Source organism: Zootoca vivipara, chromosome 4, assembly GCF_963506605.1.
Source record: "Zootoca vivipara chromosome 4, rZooViv1.1, whole genome shotgun sequence".
Classification (NCBI taxonomy): domain Eukaryota; kingdom Metazoa; phylum Chordata; class Lepidosauria; order Squamata; family Lacertidae; genus Zootoca; species Zootoca vivipara.
The window spans coordinates 45,282,043-45,299,163 of record NC_083279.1 but is presented as its reverse complement, the minus strand read 5'-3'; the positions used below and the strand labels follow the sequence as shown (position 1 = coordinate 45,299,163).

Here is a 17,121-nt window from a genome sequence, read left to right as displayed (position 1 = left end):
ACGACCATCCCGGCGAGCGAGAGATCAAAAGGCCGGCAGAGAAATCTCCAGCCGGTACTAGAATTACAGCGAAGGAGGGGGGAACCCCTCTCGCCCCACCTTCCCAAGCGATTCACGCGCCGTGACATAAAACGTGTTTGGGAGTTTCAGAGGTGGGAACCACGCGGTACCTTGTTTAGACACCAAAGGGAGGGAATCGGTTTTGTGGGCACTCTGGAAAGTAGCTTCTTGAGAACCGAATGGTTCTCCTCACCCAGAAACAACAGGAAGGCTCGAGGGCAAAGGGGCAAGAAAGAAAGCCCCACGTCGGAGTATGAAATCAGCGACTAGTAGTAAAATGAAGGCTGTTGAAGAGCTGTGGGTGCAGAGGGTACACTGGAGGGGAACGGTGGCTTGCGTGCTTCTGGAAAGGAGAGATAAAGGGAAATTGCTCGTTCGGAGGGAGTCTTTAAATACAGGTTGGGAGGAAAGCGGGACACCACACAGTTATCTTAAAAAAGGAAAGAAAAGCGAGGGCTGGGGAGGCATTTCCCCCCCCCCCCGGGGGGAAGAGTGGTGGCCAGATAAGACGAGAGAGGGAGGGAGAGAGAGAGAGAACATGAAGACGTTCCACTTTGGGCAGGCTGTGCGCGACAATGGAACGCGCGCGGGTGGGGGGAAGGGGAGGGAGGGGGAGGGGAACAAAGAAACAGCCCATTGGGGGTTCTCAGGGAAATGCAAAGAGAAGCAGATGAACGTGGGGGGAAGGAGGAAGAGCGTGGTTTCCCACACCTGAGGGAAATATATATCTATATATATATATATATAGTTAGGTGCGTGAGGGGAGGGGGAATTAATAGGCAGCGCCGTCATCCTTCCGCCTCATACAAGGTTATGAGGATGCCGTTTACGAGGTGGAGGGCTTCTCCTTCTCTCTCACCCCCTGTTTGAAAAGACTCTTAATAAAGGGCTGAGGAAAAGGGGTCGTGAACAACACACACGCGACACGCGGGAAGGTGCTCTTGCGAGAAGCGGGGGGGAAGCGGGGGGGAAACAGATATTGAGGTGGAGGAGAGCCCGCGCTCGCTCCGCTTGGCGGGGAGGTCGCGGAAGGGGGAGAGCGAAGCTTTCTGCCGCGGGCGAAAAAAGGAGAGGAAGCCGGGCGGGCTGGCTGGCTGGCTGGCTGGCTGGCTGGGGTCTGGCTGCGCCTGCTGCTGCCGTTGCCGCTGCTGCCGGGGCTTTGACAGCTTGGCGAAGCCGAGGGAGAGGAGCTTTATGGTAATTGCGGCTCTCTCTCCACTGGCCTTCTGGGTAGCGAGCCGAGCCGAGCAGGGAGTCTGGCGAGGGGGCGGGAAGAGACTTCCCCCCTTTTTTTCCACCTCGCCTGGTCAAAAAGGAGAGCGGAGTCTCCTCAGGGCGCCCTCAGGCAGGACAGGGCAGGGCAAGGCAAGCAGAGCGAGGAGGAGAGAGAGGGGAGGGGGAAGCAGCCAGGAAACGCCGCGGAGTGGAGGGGGAATCAATTAAGAAGAGAAAGCGAAAAGCCTTGGAGAGAGGGGGAAAGGGGAAGAAAAGAGGCAGCTCCGGGAGAGCGCGGGGGAAAGAGAAGCCTCGCTGCTGCTTGGAAGAGCGTAGTGGAGGTGGCTGTGTTGCTGCCGCCGCCGCTGCCTCTACTGGCGGCGGCTCCCTGAGTGCTGAGGCCGCCGGGGGGAGGGGAGGGGAAAGAGGAGAGGGCGGGGAAGGGAAGGAGGAGGCGGTGGTGGAGGAGGAGGCGAAGGGGGGCAGCGTGCAGCAGACGGAGCCTGCTCTCCCAGCGGCAAGGTGAGGAAGAGCGGCTTTCCCGGTGGATTAAATCCCCAGAGCCAGCCCAGCCACACACACGCACACGCCGCCGCCGCCGCCACCAGGACGCGGGGCTCTTGCCAGGGAAGAAAGAGCATGTAGGCGCCGTCGCCAGGAGCCGTCGAGCCCAGCGCGGAGCAGCCACAGCAGCAACATGGCGCTGCCAGAGCCAAGCCGTCGGGCAGCCGGAGGGAGTCTGCTGCTGCCGGGGTGCTGAGCCCAAGCGAAAACCAAGCGGGGTGACCGTAGGTCTCGCTCCCCCCCCCATCCAACCCGTGCAGCCCCACCTGCCCTGCCGAGATCCGCCGGTGGCCGGATCGTCCGACGTGGGGGCAGCCCGGGTCTTCCCCCCCCTTGAGCTCGGACGTTGGGAAACTTTTCTCGGCCACCCAGACTGAGAGTGGCTCGCTTTGGAGAGGACGCGCTACAAGCGACGCTGGAGCGACTCCGCGGCGGCATCTCCGGAGCCGAGGCTAAGGTCAGCGCTCTCCCCTTTGAACTCTCTCACTCGTCTCTTTCTCTCTCTCTGCGGAAACGCCGCGACGGCCAAGTACCGAAAAGGGCGACGATCGCATGCGGTACGCTTGAGTCTTGGGAGACTTCTCCCGTGTGGGGGGGAGGGGGGACCTCGACGAGGAGATCTTTTTCCTCAACACCCCCCGCCCCCAGACCTGGCTGGGGTGCGCCTGTGTGTGTGTGTGTAGGAGAGAGAGAGCGCGCGTTGGTCCCAGCCTGCCTCTCCTCGGTTGGGATCGTTGCCAGAATGTCTCTCAACCTGAAACGATCCGGGCTCGGAGGAGGAGGGCGGCGTGGAGGCGAGGGAGATGTTCGCGAGCACAGCGGTCACCGCCTGAATGCGCCTTGCCCAGGGAGAGGCTGGACGCGGAGGCGTCGGGTGGGGGGAGTGCTCCGAGGGGCGGGTGTGTTGCGCGGGTTTGTTGAAGTTTGCAGGGTTGTGAAGAGAGGCGCGAGGTGGGGGTGGGGGTAGCGAGCGAGCGACGAGGAAAGGGGAAGCTGCCGGTCGCGCTCTGTCTGCTCCAGCAGGAAGGAGGTGGCGGGCGGAGGGGGATAGAGAGAAGAGGCTTCCCGGCGTCTCGCTCCTCTTTTATCTTTCGGATTTGGAAAGGGCTTATAAAAGCCCCACCTCTGGCAGCCGCCACTTCTGGGCTCCCAGGGGGAAAGGGGAGAGTGGGTGGAGGGGAAAGGAGCGTTTTTGGAGAGCTGCTTGGCTCGCCTTTTGGCCCACCGGCAGCGAAGTTCAAAGATGAGTACCGGGAAGAGACAGCCAACGTGATTGAGGTAAAAAGAGGCTCTCTTTTTCGGTGCGTGTGTGCGGCGGCGTATTTGTTGCTTTTCTAAACGCTCTTGGAAAGAGACTGCGGAGGCTGTGGGAGGTTTTATTCCCTGTTGTTTTCGAGGCCACTTTTTTGAGGGGCTGTCGGAGTCGGTTGGGCGGGTTGGGGGGGGGGAGGTAGAATAAACGGGAAGGTTCGGGGCCGGGGGCGGCGGAGAGGCGATGTTATAGAGCTGGTGGTTCCAGTTCAAAGACTTTGTGTTGCTAGTCTGGGGTGGGGGTGGGAAGAGGTCCAGCGCCGCCGTTAGGAATTTCGGGTGTCCTTTGTACCTTTCCTTTCTGGCTCCGGGAGGTTGAGAACTTGCCTCCCAGGAGCGGATGGCGGAGGAACAGGCAAGAAGGCTGTTGGCTGGAAAACCCTAGCCAACTCCGGGGTTGCTTGCGCTCGGCATCTGAGGCACGTAGCTTGTTTGTTGCGAAGCCAGTCCGGGGGCGATCTCTCGCTTTGCGAAGCGTTCGCCTTTCGTTTCTGCCTCGCCGGCTGCGTCTCAGATTCAGAAAAGCGAGGTATGTGGGTGGAAGGAAGGGGGGAGGCGAGAGAGTGGAGGGAAGCGTAGATCGGAAAACCCCAAAACCCCTTGAATCAGAAGCTGCGAAGGAAATACGTTCTGGTGTTTTAATGGCAATCGCCTCGGAGCTTGTTTCCGTATTTAATTCTCCCGAGCAACTCCCTCCTCTGCTCTCCATCTGCTCGGTGGAAGCCCCGCAGCTTCGCGTTCGCCTCCCTTGGCAAAAGGGCGGTCTGCGCTCGTTCTGGTCGCGCGGGCTGGATCTGTCAAGCTTTTGTAAACTTTTCCATGAGGCCTAGGCCAAAGGGCTCCTTAGACGGGCCCCACGAAGACTATCTGCCAGCAGAGATAAGGAGAGCGAGACTTCTCCCCTCCCGCATTGTAAGCGGAGTGAAGCGAAGCGCCCTTGCAAGATCGCCCTGGGACCTTGGAGACAGAGCCCCGAGGCCAAACTAAGTTGTCCCCGGGGAGTGGGGGTGGTGTCTGCATTCAGCATTGTCGAAGTGGATCGGCTCCCACTCCCCTACCCCCAACTACATTTACATGCTGTTAATCTTGGGAGTCCCGCTCCTGGAGGCGGCTGCTTCTAGCTTTGCTCGCTCTCTCTTACACACACACAGACAGTTCCGTCTAGGCAATGTTGGCGCTGGCAGACATGCCTGCGGGATGCGGTGCCCTCGCGATAGGGCCTGGTGGTTATACAAGCTCCCGTCCCTTGCCTTGTGCTCCCTTAATTGAGGACAGTAGGACTTCTCTGGAGTAAAGCAGGCCAGGAGGACTGGATTCAGTTAAGGTTTTGTCTTTTTGTTTGTTTCCTCTTTATCGGCCTTGTGGGGATGTTATGTAGGTGTTTTAAGTGGCAGCTGGTGGGTTTTGTCTTTTTTCCGAACAAGACAACCTTAATGGCTTTTCGGCGGACCGTAAAAAGCAGGACTTGGAATTTCCTCCCCGCCCTCCATCCCGCAAGGTTTGCCACAGTAGAAGAGATCTTTGAATTGGTGACTGGGAGTTAATTAGGAAGTATCCTCTGGATCAATGAGTCGCACATCCCATTAGCTATTTCCCAGCTCTTTGCAGAATCGGCCTTTCCGTCTACTAAGCCGGAAACTGCTTCATTTTCGAGCTGGGGTCAGATAGAGTCAAGGAGTTTTTGGACAAGCAAAGAGCGGAATCTGGGAACCAGCCCTTCCGACGCAATAATTAAGTTCTCCACTCTCTGGAAGGCCTGGAATCTCGCCTCTCCCCCTCTTTCCCCACACTTTCTCCGAGGGGAGCCCAGGCCCTTCGCCCAGGGCAACTGCGGGACACTAAACGTGCCGCGCGCATTTAGCGTGCGCTAAACAGGGACAGACCCGTTTGTCAGCTATGAGGTGGTGGGCTGTTTCAGGGGTCTCTGCATACCCACCAGCTGTTGGTACTGCGGATGATGGTTCTTTATTACCCGTTTTCATCTCGAAGGTGAGGTGCGGTGCTGGAGGAGGAGGAGAGAAAAGGAAAGGCGGCTTCTCTCTCTCTCTCTCTCTCTCTCTCTCTCTCTCTCTCTCTCTCTCTCTCTCTCTCTCTCTCTCTCTCTCTCTCTCTCTCTCTCTCTCTCTCTCTCTTCCCCCCCCATCGGTATTGTTTCGCTCGCCTGTGATAGATCGGTCTAGACAGCCGTCCAAGCTCCCTGCGAGTGGAAGAACCGGAGCCTGAAAGGGAAAGTGGGGGAGTCGCAAAGGAAAAGGTCACCGCGAGATTCGGTGCGTGTAGATGTGTGTGTGTTAACCCTTCAGGAGTCAGAAACAGAGGTAGATTTTTCTGCGTGAAGGGCTGAGGCTGGCAGTTGCAGAGAGCTTCTGTCTCTAAGGGGAGGGGAAGTTGGGAGAGACCGAGGCGCGATCCCTCGGGCTGCTCTCGATGCTCCGTGAAGATCAGTTTCCCACCATCAGGAACCTCCTTTTCTAGCCGAGTGCCAGATTCTTCCGTTCCCAGAAGTTTCCTCGTTTGGGAACTCCGCTGAGCGCGCTTAACCCCGTGTCCTGTTGGGGCAGAGCCAGCCAAGCACAGAGAAGCACAAGGCGAGCCAGGCATGGTGGAGGAGGAGGAAGAAGGGGTGGGGGTCGAGCTGGAGCAGGAGATCCACTCAGCGCTCTCTTCTCCATTCTGGGGAGGGGGGGGGAGGAGGGAGAGATAGCTCACAAGGACAAAGCCAGAGCCGAGAATTCGGAGCCACTCCGACCAAAAACCTCCAGGCGAACAACCTTAGGAGCAGAATCCAGCTTTCCCTTTCTTAAAAATGGGGAGTGGGTTGTGTGGGTGGCTTGTTTTTTTTGAGTGCCCAATAGGGACTGACTTTGTTCCATACGACGGGGCTTGGCGAGCCTCACCTGTGTTTGCTCAATATACTGTATAAGCGGCGAGAGCCGGGGCAAAACTTACCTGCGGCTGCCTTGAGACACAGACTTGGCAGAAGCAATCAGAGTGCAAACTGGGGCTCTGGCTCTCTGTGCGCGCTTCTATTTGGGGTCTCCCTTCTGTGAGAAGGGCGGGTGGGTGGGAGGGGAAGAGCAAAACCCTTCTCTGCGGAATATAAGCGCGCCTGCCTTCGGAACCCCCCCGCCGCCGCCCTTCCCACAGACATCGGCGGCCCCCGAATGAGGTTTGCTGGCCCTTTATCACCCGGGAGGAAACCTGCTCTACGTTGGATTTGCCCGCGACGCGGCTCAGTTCTTTCCCTCTTTGTCTGGAGCCCTGGCTCGCAGCGCTCCAGCCCTCGTTGGAAAGCTTCCCGACGAGGAGTCCGCGCAGAGCCAAGCAGGCAGCTCGACAGTTCTTTGCACGTCACATCTAAATACATCGGTAATTAGATGGAAGCACCGCCGGAAATGATAGATTGGCTGCATAGCTAATAGGGACGAGGACAAATAAAGCCTACAGCATCTCTCCCCCCCCCCTCCCCTCTTCTCGCTTGCTCCCTCCCTCCCTCCCTCGGATAAGTGGGCCCCTGGAAATCAAGCCCACGATCTGGAGCGAGAACTGAAATTACACGTCGTCCGTTTTAGGGCTGTAATCAACCACGCAGATGAGAGTCTCGGTTGCTCCCCTGCTGCCTGCAAGCAGTTCTTCTTGAACGTGTTTGCTGCATGATTGTGGGAGGAGGGAACTCGGAGTCTTTTTAAACCCCTCTGGGTGTCTGCTAGCTAAATATATACACCTAGGAGAGCGAGCAAGCGAGGGATGGGAAGGAGCGGGTGTGGGGGGGAGGGGTGAGAATCCGATCATCTAATCAAGCCTCAGTCCCTGCGGCTGCATTTCCCACACCCTTGCGCTTAAGCCGGTTAAGCTCCCTTTGCGACGTTAATGGGTCTCGCTGCACAGACGTAATTTAAGCGCCTCCTGGATCGCAGGCAGAGGAAGCCTTTCCAGGGAGTCGTAAACGGTGGAGCAGCTAGCGCCTGGATTCTAAAGATAGTAGATGGAAGCAAGCCCCGTCCATTTCAGGGCCTCGGGTTGTGCCTGTGGAAGTTTTCGCTCCTGGAAATCTGATGGCTTCCTCACTTCTGTTTAGGATCTAAGGGCTAACCTGCTGTGGGCAGTCCAACGTGGTGCTGCTTCAAAGTACTTGCTTTGGGAGCATCTCGCTCCCCCTTTCCCAGCCTAGCCTTTTCCCTCTAATGGGATTTCCCGCCCCCCCCCGCGCCTTTATTTCAGTGTTTTCCACAGCGCTTAGCATGCCCTTGGCTCTAAATAACTGTAGCAGCTGCAGAAATACTGAAGGAGCAGCGAGCAATCTCTGGCTTTACTGTAGGTGTTTAGGGGCTCAGGGCATGGGGCATGTGAGTCCCGTCACATCTCTCTTCTCCTCCCCACCTTCATCCCGCCAGTTTGCACTTCTAATTTAAAAGTCGCTGTTGCAATCGCCACAGCGTTCTGTAAACAGGAGGGTTGAAAAGGGAGCTCTCTACAGACACTATGGTGCAGGGCGTATTTTTTTGGATGGCTTGCCTAACTGCTGGAAAAAAGAGAGCAAGGCCCCTTTTCAAGGCCAGTCAATGCCTGTTTTCTGTTGTGGCCAGTCAAAAGACCCCCGGTTTCGAAACACATTTGGTTTAGCGGCTGGAGTGTCCCGTGGAAAATTCATCTCTCCAGTTTAGTCTTGACGGGGCACTCTCCACCTCTCTATACAGTTATCTGTGTGATGAGGAGAAGGTGATATCAGCATAGTAGTTTAGCTATTCGCTCCTTGGAGGGAGGATGAGGAACCCAAAAGACCTTATATCGCAAGACCTCGTTCCTAAAGTGCCCTGTGCATTTTATCAGAGGCAACCTGCGCAGCCAGTTTAAACCATCAGGAGTGCTTCAAGCACACCCTCAGTATTCCCTAATAACACCTCTGTACTGTAGTATTGTGTTTGGCTTGCCCAAGGTCACCTAGGCTGCCTACACAACAAACATTTAAGGCACGCACCTCCAAGAATCCTGGGAACTGTGGTTTGTTAAAACTGCTGAGAATTGTAGCGCTGTGAGGGTAAACTACAGTTTCCAGGTTACTTGGGGTGGGTGCTTCATATGTGCTTTTAAGGCATGCTACGTGTAGTAGTGAGTTCCTACTAGGTGAGCTGAGATTTGAGCAGAAGATTTCCAAACTGACACTCCTTTCTACACAACACCAGCTCTCTACGGGAAGTTATGTCTCTGGTAAAGGCTTTAATAGCCAGCTGGGGCAAATGCATTTAGTTATAGCTGAGTTGGGGACTAGGCTGGAGACAACCCCCCCCCATCTTAAAATAAGCCCTCTGTGATATTTTTTTTAATGGCCTGGCTTTTGCTGTGGGTTGGAAGGTGTTAACTGAATGTAGAAATGAATAGAAGCATTTTAGAAGCCCCTCTATCTCTATCTATCTATCTATCTATCTATCTATCTATCCATCCTGTACAGCAGGCTTGTCCCGGCTTCTGTTCAGCGGCTGCTTGCTTGCTTGGTTTACATACCAGGCGTCGCGGCTCAACGCACCATCTCGCGTTTAGCCCTCCATTTCCAGGGAGGCCTCACAAACAGCCATGCAACACGATCGGCACCGCAGCCTCCGGTGCTTTCGCCTGCTGGGCTTGCTTGTTAAAAATAAATGCTAGTGGTAGCGAGGGTGGGAGAGAGAAGGTGGGGAGGCGGTGGGTGGGTGCGTATGTTCCTCCTCTTCCTTCCTCTCCGCGCAATGTTGCACTAGCCAGTTAAATAGATCAAGCAGATTCTTTCCAGAGAGCCAGACTAACGTCGTTCTCGTGTGTGTGTGTACTACATCCGAAGGAGGTGGGGTGGGAGGGAGGAAGAACGCTAGAGCCCTCCCTGACTCGAGCGTGGAGCGGAGGCCTCGTTTGCAGACAGGGGGAGTTCCTATTTCCGCGAGCAGCGCTGGCTGCGTTTAATCCTTGTGTGTCCTTTCCCCCAAGCCGGGCTGATAAACGAGAATTACACTGAAGCGACCTCCCTTTTCCTAGGCCCTGTTCAACTGTCGGGCCCTGAATCACAAGCAAGCAGCCAGGGCGTGCTTTCCTGGCAAAAGTTAACGAATGTTTCACAAGGGCTCCTCTGGCGTGCGCGGTGTCTCTTCCTTAATGGATGAGCTGACTTTCAGGCAGAAAGCAAGGAGGCCACCAAGTCGAAGGAGCGAGCAGCATCCCCCCATCCACACCGCGTAGAAAATTAGCTTGCCCTCTTGAAGCGTCTTCGTTTTCCTTATTTGCTAGGGAACCAAAGTACTCTGCAGCTTAGGCTTCCTGAAAACGCACACGGCAAAACTAAAATTCCTCATCACTGAGAAACCTATGCAGCGGCTCTTGCCTCGTGGTTACCTGTCAAAGATTAGAAAGCCAGGGCAGAAAAGCGGTGATAGCTGCGGCAGCAGCTCATTTCCTGGCCCTTCCGCTTGCATTTAAATTATGCACACACACCTGGCCCATTTCATCCGCTGCGGTGCTGTGAGGAGGGCAGGTAGGAGGAAGCCCGCGTGGAAGACTATCCTTTGGCTGCATGAAATATAATTTCGTGATCTGCAAGACACTTTCCAGTATAATCTCATTATGCACCACAGGCTCCCGGTGTTATTTTGTAGGAGGCGGACAATGATCAATTTACATTGACCTGGGGCTGGGCAAGCTTTTAGATGGTAATTGCCATATTGATTTGCATGAGAGGGAGAGAAGGGGGTGGGGAAGGGGAAGACTGGCTAAAATTAAACACCGGAAGCTAAATTAAACTAAATTTAATGTCTAGGTACAAACGCAAAAGACCTGCTAAACTCCTGGGTTCTTAGCTAGGCGTCTATTTTTAGAACTGTGAAACTTGGAGGAAGAGGTAGGTGGCTTTGGTTGCTTTGAACGTTATTCGGCTCTGCTCCAGAGAGCGAGAGTGGGAATCCTGAGCGATCCCACCGTGGAAACCCGCGCGAGTCCTTTAGAAGAGTTCCGATCCTTGATGGAATTTCGGCAGTGTCCTCTCATACGCTATTAAGTAAAAAGAATATATTGGATCGCAAGTGGGTCTTGTCTTCCAGAAGGCAAGGACAAGGTTTTAATTTGATCATAAGGCAATTAGAGGAGAAAAATACAGAATCCGGCGGCAGTCGCTTCCCTGGAAACTGACTGTGTGGAGAGTTGAGTGTAGTCAGCGAAGCGTTAGGAAAGGGGGTGGGTGACTGTTCCGCTCTGCGGCTCATCTCCTTAGAGGAAAGCATTCCGTGCACTTTGTATCGCCTTAATTTAGTAGCAGCAGGAGAGTCGGGCGGGGGAGGGGAGGGGAGGGGAGGCACCCCACTTCCTCCCAAAGTGCCCTGCCGCCGCTCTCTGGAACACGCGTGCAAAAAAAGCCACGAAACAGCGTTGATCATTTATATTGGGGCCCTTCTCTTGGCAAATGTTCTCTGTGCAGTTGGATCCTAAGCAAGCTTGTTCATTGGTGTGTGTGTAGTCAAATAAGTAGGGATAGGATTGTGGCTTTGACCTGCTTTACTTAGTGTATAAGGCAACAGTCCCGTGCACATTTTCCTGGGAGTAAGCTTTAATTAAGGCAATGGGACTAGCTTCTCACTACAGTTGCCTTGCAATTTAAGCACATTTAACTTGTGCACATCCAGATTAGCAAAAAAATTTGGGGTGGGTGGGGTGGGTGGGAATTAAAAGGGGGTGGAAAGAGTGCCTGTGTCCTGAAAGAAAGAAAAGACTTTGGCAATCCCATCCACCATTGCACCCTATATGTTTTGACTATATGCAATTTTAGCTTTAGGCGGGATCCTTGAGCGTAATGCCTGCCTACCGTAAATTGAGACAAAATCAGAACACCAGACCAACACGGCTACCTACCTATAACTAAAATCAGAACAAAAAGCCTGGTCACTCCTCTAACACCTAAATCATAAACAAATTAGTTGGAAGGAAGGCCCAGTAAAATAACTGGGGCTTCCATCCAAGTCTGAAGGGCTGGTGTAAACCTCAGTGCCTTCATTTGTGTGCTGTTGTTGTTTAACTTAATAACATTCTTCTATTAGTCAGTCAAGGGGGCTACAGCAGCGTGGAAAGATCCTGTTTTCCTCAGAAGCTAGGCCCACTTTGCTCAAAGCCTTCTCCTTGAGAAAGTGTGCAAAGGACTGCAATATCATATTTCTAAAAATGCACAAACTGGGATACTTGTCAGACTTCAGGAACAGAATACTCTGCTGCTTTTTGTTTGTTTAAGAAGGGAGAGCATGCCTACTTAATGTTTCTATCAAAGGATACAGCTCTAGCAATCAGGAATAAAATCAGTTTCCCACATCTGAACAAAATTGCAGTTGTGGCTGCCAGGATGGGAGCCTCTTGAAAAGTGAAGGAAAGTGAATTGGTAGAGTTCAGGCTATATTTACTTTGTGCTTGTTTTGGTGGGGGGGGGGGAGAAGTAAGCGGATGTTGGCTATTTTTGCACTGCAAGGTTGTGCTTTCCATCAAGGAAGTGAATTGTAGGCTTAGATGAAGACAATCTTGCTTAGGCTTTTCAGAAGACTTCAGTGGTGTTATTAAATGCAGGAGGGGGTGCAGGCTTAGAGACGCAAACTTGCTTGCTTGGAAGTAGGTCATATCCGCCATCCTATGCACACTTCCTTAGAAGTAGTTTCCATTAAAATCCTTGGGGCTTTCTTCAGAGTAAATATTCAGGATGGATTGAAACTATCCAAGCATTAAACAAACAAACAAAAACAGGATAGCTTATAATAATTCCCTGCATAAATTCAACCAGGGATATCTAAGCCACATTAAACCCACATTTATAGAAAGTGAGATTTGGAGCCCAGATTATTGACAGGGATTGACAGATTCCTGGGGGCTTGTAATGGCCCTATTTGATGCGGCACTATATTTGGGCCTGTGCTGGTTTCATTTCTGATGTCTGTATATATAGATCAGAACATGCACAGCCTATAATAAGACCTTAAGAAGTGCAGTGCTGGACCAGACTAGGGGTGGGGGGAGATGCATTTAGTCCGGCATTCTCTTTCAACAGTAGCCAGACTGATGCCTCTGGGAAATCTACAAGCAGGGCAGGAAGGCAACACAGCTGTCCCCAGACTCTGCTATTTATGTAATAATAATAATAATTAATAATAATATTTTAATATATGTGACCTGCTCATCATTGACAAACAAATCCAGTGCGAGATACAATTAATAATATATAAAAATTGCAGTATTCCATAAGACAAAAAGGGGAGCAGATAATAAATCAACACAACAAGCAGCACTGCACAAATGATAGCATAGAAGGAGTCTTACTGGCACTAATACCCACAAATGCCTGGGTGAAAAAGTAGGTCTCCAGCTGGCAGCAGAAAATATTCTGGTACATTGGCCTTTGAAAGTGGGGGTTCCATTTAGCTATCATGTGAAGGAGGTGTGATATCCTCTATATGCATTTGTTTAACCCATTAAAAGCTATCCTATTTAGTGGCATCACCACATCCTGTGACAGTGAGTTCCATAAATTTACTTTTGTACAGTATTTACTTTTGTCAGGTCTGAATTGACTTCTGATTCATTTCATTGGGCAATCTTAAACTCTAGTATTTTGAGAAGTGGAGAAACTTATATATATATAAAAACAACATACACCCTCTTCAAACTATTTGCAACTTTAAAAGTCTCTGTCCTGGTAAGGAATTTGTCCCCCTTTTGTGTGTGTACCTTTTCCAATTCTATAGTTTCCTTATTTAGATGGGGCAATAGAATTTCATGCGGTGCTCCAAAGGTTGGCCACACCACAAATATCCATAAAGGCTATAAGCCTTTATAGCCTGAAAGGCTTATACTTCTAGCCCTGTTTGTTCTGCACGCTTGCATGTAAATAATGATGTAGAGACTGGTGTGTCACCTCACCCTATTCACAGCCCTTCACAAACTTGAAGGCAAACGTCTGAAGCAGGGAGTCTCATCTATCTACTCATAGAGGCTTTATACACAGCTTAGAACACTGCCATTTCTAAGTCATGCAGGGAGCCTTCTTGCATGGAGGAGGGTTCCCTGCTTTAGACTTTTCCCCTCAAATCCATGGAGGGCTGCTAAAAGGATAAAGGGGATGTACTGGAGGGGGCAAAGACCTGCAAGCCTGTCTCTATTCCTCCTTGCATGATTGTCCACATATGACTGCAGCGAATACCCAGAGTGGCAAGTTGACTTTGCCTCTTTCAATACTTCTGCACACTGTTGGGTCCCATCCCCCTGCATTGATTTGTCTGCCATGATCCCTGGATCTTTCCTGGTTGGTCACTGCTAGGTCAGCTCCCATCATACGAAGTTAGGATTTTGTGCCCCAGAGTGCATCACTTTGCACTTAGAATCCTGTTGGCCATTTTGTTGGCCCATTGCCCATCTTGGAGTTCTTCATAGTCTACTTGGGATTTTATCATTCTGAAGGATTTGGATGTTATCCATAAACTTGGCTACCTCGTTACTTGTCCTGGATTTCAGATTGTCTATGGGGGTGGGGTGGGGCAGATCTCAAGTCCGATCCTACCCCACTGGTTATTTCTCTCAATTGTAGGGAATTGTTCCTTTATTTGTACCCTCTGCTACACATACTTTACTCAGTTACCAATCCTTAAGAAGACTTGTCTGGATGGTAATAATAATAATAATAATAATAATAATAATAATAATAATACCCCTACCATCTGGCTGGGTTTCCCCAGCCACTCTGGGTGGCTTACAACATATCTAAAAACATAATAAAAACATCAATCCTAAAAAACTTCCCTAAACAGGGCTACCTTCAGATGTATTCGAAAAGTCAGATAGTTGTTTATTTCATTGACATCTGAAGGGAAGGTGTTCTATAGGGAGAACACCACTAACCAAGGGCCCAATTACCGAGAAGGCCCTCTACCTGGTTCCCTGTAACTTTGCTTCTTGCAGTGTGGGAACCAGCAGAAGACCCTCAGAGGAGGACTTCAATGTCCGGGCTGAGCGATGGGGGTAGAGATGCTCCTCCAGGTATACTGGGCCAAGGCCATTTAGGGCTTTAAAGGTCTGCACCAACACTTTGAATTGTGCTCGGAAATGTACTCGGAAATGTACTGCGAGCCAGTAAAGATCCCTTAGGTGTTATATGGTCCCGGTGTCCACTCCCAGTCACCATTCTAGCTGCCACATTCTGGATTAGGTGTAGTTTCTGGGTCACCACGTAGAGTGCATTGCAGTAGTCAAAGCAGGAGATAACTAAAGCATGCACCATTCTGGTGAGACAGTCTGAAGGCAGGTAGGGTCTCAGCCTGCGTACCAGATGGAGTTGGTAAACAGCTGCCCTGGACACAGAATTGACCTGTGCCTCCACGGACAGCTGTGAGTACAAAATGACTCCCAGGCTGTGCACCTGTTCTTTTAGGGGCACAGTTACCCTGTTCAGGACCAGGGAGTCCCCTACACCAGTGGTCCTCAACCTTGGGCCTCCAGATGTTTTTGGCCTACAACTCCCATGATCCCTAGCTAGCAGGACCAATGGTCAGGGATCATGGGAATTGTAGTCTCAAAACATCTGGAGGCCCAAGGTTGAGGACCACTGCCCTACACCCACCCGCCCCCTGTGCCCCAAGAACAGTACTTCTGTCTTGTCAGGATTCAGCCTCAATCTGTTAGCCAACATCCACCCGCAAACAGCCTCCAGGCACTCACACAAGACCTTCACTGCCCTCACTGGTTCTGATTTGAAGGAGAGGTAGAAGAAAAGCTGGAGGTAGAGCAGTATCATCTGCATACTGGTGGACACCCAGCCCAAAGCCTTATAAAGCCGTATATTATTTTAATAAATGTTAGTTGCTATATGCACTTAGAATTTTGCTTCTCAATTGCTGTGCTGTATTCTTTTACCCAGCACATTTGTTTTGCCATGACTTGTGTGTTTTTAATTCCCACCACCTTATTAGGACAAGACTTTCATTTTGGAATAGGGAAACCTTCTTACCTTTTTATACCTTTGTTTACACTGCTCTTTAACCATGCTGGCATCTTCCATAATGTGAACTTTAACCTGTAGATCAGGATTCAGTTATCAGGGTGTGCACTGTGGCAACAGAGCTTAACGCATGTACTTCTAGGTGCACTAAGTTCAAAGCAATCAATCAATCAAGTGATTCTGGATTTACTGTGGCTTGGGCAACACGGTGATGGCTGCAATCTGATGAATACTATACTTACTTTGGAGTAAGTGTCAGTGAACTCATTGAGGCTCACTTATGAATACATATGCAGTTTCAGGTTACCCATTTGCACATTATAATTGGCATAGGCAAATTCTTATCAGGAGGATGGCTGGCTTCCTTGAAGGAAACCCCAAACCCAAAATAAGATGTGTGGTTGCAACCCGTGAGCTATGTTTGCTCAGTAGTTCTATGCCACCTCTGCAAGGCCTTTCCTGACATGGTGATAGATTGTAGAGTGTGCATAATTTTGAGTGCCTACAGCATTTTCAAAAGGAGCAAGGTTGCTGGGGGAGGCCAAAAGAAAGCAATTAGCGAATTCCAGGTTCACTAAATAAGTGCAACATAAAAGAGAAGGGGAGCACTTGGGAGTGGTGGAAAAGGAGTATTTGGCAATAATCCCATTCACTTTGAGAGTAAGTATTTTGCTTACTTTCTAGTAGACATGCATAAGGACTCTACTCTGGTTTAACAAAAAATAACCACAGGGTTTGGTGGTGCTTTCAGCCTGATATGTTTGTTGTGGTATCCGCTATCTTGGGTAGGCCAGGGGGAGAGTTCTTTTGCCCCCTGTGCTCTGAACAAGCTGAGATGTTACTTGTTAGTGAGTTGTTAGTTTCAGGAACACTTTACAAGCAAAAGCCAAGCAGGGTAGTAAAAAACAAAAAGAGAGAGGAGTGGCTGAAACGTTCCCCTCCCCCCAGTTAAGGAACCTCAGAGCAGGAAGTGACTGGTGCGCCTTCCTCCCCTTTGAGTCTCGGTTCCTGTCATCTCCCTCTCCTCCTGGCTGCTTCTTGGCCGGGCTGGTTGTGTAAACCACGCTCGCAGTTGGTCTTGCACAAGAAGCTGCAGTTGCCTATCAATAATCCTTCCTGATCATTTATTGGAGAGGAGGAGGAGATGGGGTGGCCCGGATGGACAGCGGCCTCTCTGAGAGCATTGCTTCTAGCCACAAGGTTGCTGTTTGGGCGCGTTCCACCTGACCCATGCCTGGGCTCCCATTCTAGATAGAGCTTAAACTATTACGCAGATCAGGTTGCATTGTTTTAGTGGAACTAACCGGATCCGTGAAACCAAGTGGTTCGGCTAATCTGGTCTGGAGGAATGGGTCGAAACGGAGCGAACCCTAGTGGCTTCGTATATCTGACCAAAGTGCCCGATCCTACAAACAGTTGAGCGCGCGTAAATCCTGCAGGGGATCCTCGGGCTGTGATGCAGCCATCCTAATAATGGCCAGGAAGCCGGTACCACCGGCTGAGCATCCTTGCTTACTGCTGAGTAACGATGTTCTGGGTGCGGAAGCAAACATCCAAAGGTCCGCTCTCAGGCACGTTTCCTTGGAGGTAAGCCCCACTAAGTTCAGTGGGACTTCTTCTCAAAGAAGCCTACCTAAGAGGGCTGCTGCCTTAAGCGCCGGGGATTCCTTGTACGTGTAATCAAGAGCATAAAGAATACGGGTGGCAGGAGGAGATGGCTTGCGAGCTTGGAACAACGGCTTCGCCCCACTGGATGCGACGCGAGGCTGCCCTGCGTGGATGTTTCGAGGCTGTTTTGCTTTTGGCAAGAACGGAGAGTCCCCGACCTGATTTCCCCGCCCTCCCGCCTCATCTCCTTTTCAATCAGGAATATTGGATCTCGTCTCTATATACAAATTGCTGGTATGAAAGGGAAGGCGGATGGGGGCGTGGGGGGAGCCCAGCCCGTGTAGATGGAGGCAGGCATAAACTTGTGAGATCAGGTTTCCTGC

At 51.5% G+C, this 17,121-nt stretch overlaps 1 protein-coding gene across 7 annotated transcripts in view; it reads left to right on the top strand.

Annotated features, from left to right (window-relative positions):
- Nucleotides 1-17,121, top strand: part of BCOR (BCL6 corepressor) — an 82,189-nt gene that overhangs the window by 102 nt on the left and 64,966 nt on the right. For 4 of the 7 annotated variants that reach the window (XM_035114506.2, XM_035114507.2, XM_035114498.2 and 1 more), the window contains exon 1: nt 1,748-2,296. The exons of 1 other annotated variant lie outside the window; for it this stretch is intronic. The gene's annotated coding sequence lies outside the window, so the exon portion shown is untranslated. 2 more of the 7 variants (XM_035114502.2, XM_060273539.1) reach the window with 2 other exon arrangements.